At 41.9% G+C, this 4,882-nt stretch overlaps 1 protein-coding gene across 6 annotated transcripts in view; it reads left to right on the top strand.

Annotated features, from left to right (window-relative positions):
* The window catches only part of SORBS2 (sorbin and SH3 domain containing 2), a 277,647-nt gene that overhangs the window by 237,975 nt on the left and 34,790 nt on the right, over positions 1 to 4,882 (top strand). The window lies entirely within an intron of this gene.

Below are 4,882 nucleotides of genomic sequence, written 5' to 3'. Positions count from 1 at the left end.
TTTTTTTTTTTTTCTTTTGAGAGGTTTTTGCTATAGGGCACGAAACTTCCCAGAAAGACAGAGAGAGAGACAGAAAGTGAGTAATCACCCCCCAGGGGGGATGGCCATGTTGCAATCCCTTCTCCATTCTCCTCCCTGGATCTTGGGCATGCACACACACACACACACTCAGCGTGAGTTTAAGCCACCCGGTCTGCGACTCGAACTGCAGTCAACTACATAGGAGTCCAGCAATATAGTCATTACGCCAACTGCTGGTCCCAAGCTTATACTTTCTTTTTCATCAGATTAGCAGCATCTGCTTTGTGTCTGCTGCACTCTGTCCCGATTACTGCTCTGTGGACTTAGTGTGACAATCTGTTCTATGCATGTCTGTTTTATAAAATAATGACACAGAACATATACACTTAATTTCTTTGTGACCAGCAACCAAAAGCTTCCCTAAATATATAAAACTGTGAGGACGGCAGAGCGTATAATGCAGTAAAGGTGTGGACCAGCAGGTGGTGTGGTGGTTAGAGTGCTGGAACCCACTCTGGGTTCAAGTCTTGGACTCAGTGGCCTAAAATTCATGTCAGGCATGTGTGCATGGATGCCCAAAATGTCAGGAGGAGAGTGGAGGAGAAGGAATTGTAATGTGGCCATCCCCCGCCCACTTCCCAGGGCGGTGGTGATTTCTCACTTTCCCTCTCCGTTTTTCTCTGTCTCTCTCCAGCAGCCACATGTGCCTTATGGAAAAAATAAAAAATATAAGTATAAATATAAAAAATACTTATACACTTGGGACCAGCAGATGGCTTAATGATTCTGTCACTGACTCCCACATACCCGACTGCAGTTCAAGTCCTGGACCCGGTGGCTTAAAACTCAAGCCAAGCACATGTACGTGTGTGCCCAAAATCTCAAAAGAAAGGAGGAGAAGGGAATATAGCATGACCATTCCCCCAGAGTGATTTCTCACTTCTGTCTCTCTGTCTCTGTCTCTCTGGACAGTGCACATGCCCTACAGCAAAATATCTCCCTCTCAAAAAATACATAAACACATACATATTCTCTCTCTCTCTCTCTCTCTCTCTCTCTCTCTGTATACATGTATATAACAGTGAAAAAGGGTCAGTCCAGCCTCTGTGTGGCAGTAATGGCATCCCAAACTGCAGATTGGAAGCCACATACTAAACGCAGGTCAAGTCCCCGGACTGGTCAGCCTGAAAACTCACTGAGCACGTAAATAATGCCCAGGATCCTTGCGGGCTGGAGGACTGGAGGGAGAGGATGGAGGCATGACTGAGCCCTGTGGAGGGTGCCTTTCTCTCTTGTACACGCACATACACTCTATCATGGATTTAAAAAAATATCTGGGCCAGGCAATGGCATGGAGGTTAAGGCAGCTGACTCCCACGTGGCCAGCTGTGCATTTCAACTCCCAGACCCAGCAGCATGCGTGCCCAAAGTCCTGAGAGGAGAATGAACAAAGGCCACCTTCTCCTAGAGTGGAGGTGGTTTTTCACATCCTCTCTCTCTCTCTCTCTCTCTCTCTCTCTCTCTCAAGGTTTAAAATAGAGAGTATATTCAGAGCTTACAAGGTATTTTAAGGAGTCCACTGAAAAACAAGCTTCGAAGAGGAAGGCAACAGCAGCGCGGAGGGTAGGTGCTTGTGGGCATGGATTCTGTCACTGGATTTTGTATGCACCAAGCGCGGAGACCCTCACTCTCCTCCAAGAACCTCCAGTGAGCTGAGTTCAAGGAAGCTCACTCCCCACAGGCTGCCTGTGGGAGTGGAACTAGAACCGTCTTTGTCAAAGGTTGTTGGTGCCACCCCCACCTTTCACCCAGGTCATGACTAAACTGACAGAACCCGATTACATAAGCCTTTAGAGAAGTTGATTAAATACCATGCACAGAAACCATCTCCTAATTTGGGGGTGAAAATGCTTCTCTCATTCCATAAGTAAATTGATCTTATTGCAGCTTGACCATTTTCTTCCTGTCCTGTTCTCAGGGTGTGTAAAACGCAATCGTTCATCATCCCCAGAGTAGGTATATATTTGACACAAAGCTCAGGATGAAAGACAACTTCTGCAGTTTTAAAGGCTCACACCAGCCAGCCTGTGGCCTGGTGGTTATGGTGATGAGATCCCACGTGGCTGACTGCAGGATTCGAACCCCAACAAATTGTCTTGAGAAACATGCTGGGCATGTACCTGTGTGCATCCAAAACCCCCAGAGGAGGGGGAGCTGGAGTAGAGAGGACTGCAGCATGGCCATTTCCCCTTACGGGGTGCTTTCTTACTTTCCTTCCCTGTCTCTCTCCAGAGAATACATGCACCCTTTGGCAAATACAACCAACCAACCAACCAAACTCGCACACTCAGCACTAAAAGTTACAAAAAAAAAAAACGATTCACTTTTTTCCCCCAATAATTTTACTAGTGATCACATGCACTGGCTGAAAAGAGGGGTTGGGAGGATGAAGAAGGACCACTCTAGGAGGGATGGCCATGCCACGAACCCTTCTTCTCCATTCTCCTCTCCGGATTTTGGGCACAAACTGCTGCACCCAGGACTCTCCATGCGATTGGCCACGTGGGATCCAGTCTCCTTAACCACCACCACGCACTGGCCCACTAGCCACGTTTTAAGTCATTTCAATTAATAGTTAGATGTGAGTGTTTTTGTGTTAACATCTTGTGCATAAGAGAGATATAGCTAATAAATATCTGTTTCCAAAACTAGTTTTCTTTGCCTAAGAGAGTTTAATACTTTTTTAAATACAGGGGAGCAGCTCAAGTTAAATGTCTTAATTTTTAAATAGGAAAAATAGGTAAAATGCCATTTCCAACTCCTGGGAGTGCTACCACTCAAAAGTAAGGGTGGGGGAAGCCAACATACCAAAATGGGACTCTCAGAAATCCTTGCTCTGAGATGAGACATCATTGTGAAATCTGAAGACTGAGACAACTCATTTTTCTAGAAGACGTCAACATTTTAAATACAAATGTATATAAATAGGATTTTTCTTTATTTAAAAGGAAAAAAGTTGTCTCTAACTTATATGTGCATTTATTTTTCTTTTTCCTTCAATTGCCAAAAAGGGAATGTGCTTATTAGAATGACACAGAAAGAGGGGGCCAGCAGGTGGCATGGTGGCTAAGAGCACTAGATTCCTACATGGCCGAGCATGGTTCGTTGCTTTCTCACTTTCTCTCTCTTTCTCTCTCTCTCTCTCTCTCTCTCTCATCAAATTGAAATAAATAAATTAAATTAAATAGTTCTTAATAAAAAGAAAAGAAAAGAGAAAAGAAAAGAAAAAGGCACAGAAAGAGAAAGGGTGAGAGAGAAAGCCTCCCCAGTGGGATGTGGTCACATTGCAATTCTTTCTCCATTTCTCCGTGCCATCGGGATTGAGTGCACCACATGCACATGCCTGGTGTTCTTCTAGCCACCAAGGCCTGGATTCAAACTGCCACGGGCCATTAGCATCTGGTTCCCTTCACCACTAGGTTACAGAGCAGGCCCCATGTACATTTCTTCATGAGTAGGTAGTCTCATTTCCAGAAACAAAACATATCTGGTACAAATCACACTGTTGGGTTGTAAACATTAAGTGTTTTATATTTTTGTTATCTATTTTGTACATCAGGCATTAGCATTAAAGTGGAAAGTACTGTATTTGAGTATAAATGTCTGTGAATCTTCTTTTTTAAGCTTAGTGAAAATTTAATTTACCTTCAGTGTAAAGATTTAAGCACTTCTCAATGTGTAATAATTCTCTAATATGCAACATTTTTCTCATTAATTCTTTTGATCAATGAGAAAATGTTCTATATCTGATAGAAATCTCTCTCCACCATATTATTCTGCACCACTAAATGATCAAATTTACAATTTCGAACTAAACAATGTAGAGATTCAGGAATGAGAAGACAGATGTGTAGGAAAGCGAAGCTCTTGGGAAGAGATGTGAATTAATTGCTCTATTGATGTACAATTGCGGAGGCAAAATAATGAACCGACGTAATTCCTGAGTGATAAAGACTTGAAAAATCAATATAGTGAGTGTGCTAAATTTAGACATGAATTACTCAGAATGAATAAGGTCTTTATAACTTAAAGTCATAAATATTCAAATGTACCTACTCACTTCTTCGAAATGGCCAAAATGAAAAATTATAGTTAATATGTCAAAATACTTTTAGTTGTTTTAAAAAAATTAGAAAGACAAGCATCTGTGCATTTCTTTGCACTTAAAATATATTTATCTTTTTGCTCCATTGAAAAATAAAAGTACAAGATCTACTTTTAGGTTTGTTTTGTGTGCCATAAGACATATGCACTCTTCAGAGAGAGAGAGATGAAAAGAGGGAAAGTGAGAAACCATCTCCCAGGAGGGATGGCCATGCTGCAATCCCTTCTTCCCTAGTCTCCTCTTGGGATTTGGGGCACACACACAAACACACAGCATGCTTTTTCAAGTCTCTGGGTCTAGGACTTGAACCACAGTACGCCAGATGAGAGTCTGGATCCTTAACCACTATGCCACGTACTGGTCCCATTGTTATACAAAATTAATTTCTTATCAAGATAGTCTATTTAACACAGATATGACTTATTACCTGTTGATGATGATGTGTATAGTATTATCAACTGGTTTGGCCTGAGAAGTATTTCATGATGGGTAAAGTCTTTTTACAAGAAAAATGAGAAATAGTGATTGACTGTTTAAAAAAAAGTAATTGGAATAATAATAATGATGATCGAAAAAAACAATGAAAAGATATTGAATGATGAAGTGGGGAGTTTAATGTCTCTGTATTGACTGGCAGTCCCTTTTTTTTTTTTTTTTTGGGGGAGTTTTTACTTGAGGGGGCGGGGCGTCCGCCGA

Source organism: Tupaia chinensis, unplaced genomic scaffold (genome assembly GCF_000334495.1).
Source record: "Tupaia chinensis unplaced genomic scaffold, TupChi_1.0 Scaffold000685_1, whole genome shotgun sequence".
Lineage (NCBI taxonomy): Eukaryota > Metazoa > Chordata > Mammalia > Scandentia > Tupaiidae > Tupaia > Tupaia belangeri.
The sequence above is the reverse complement of the archived record's forward strand: the minus strand, read 5'-3'. Positions and strand labels throughout refer to the sequence as shown.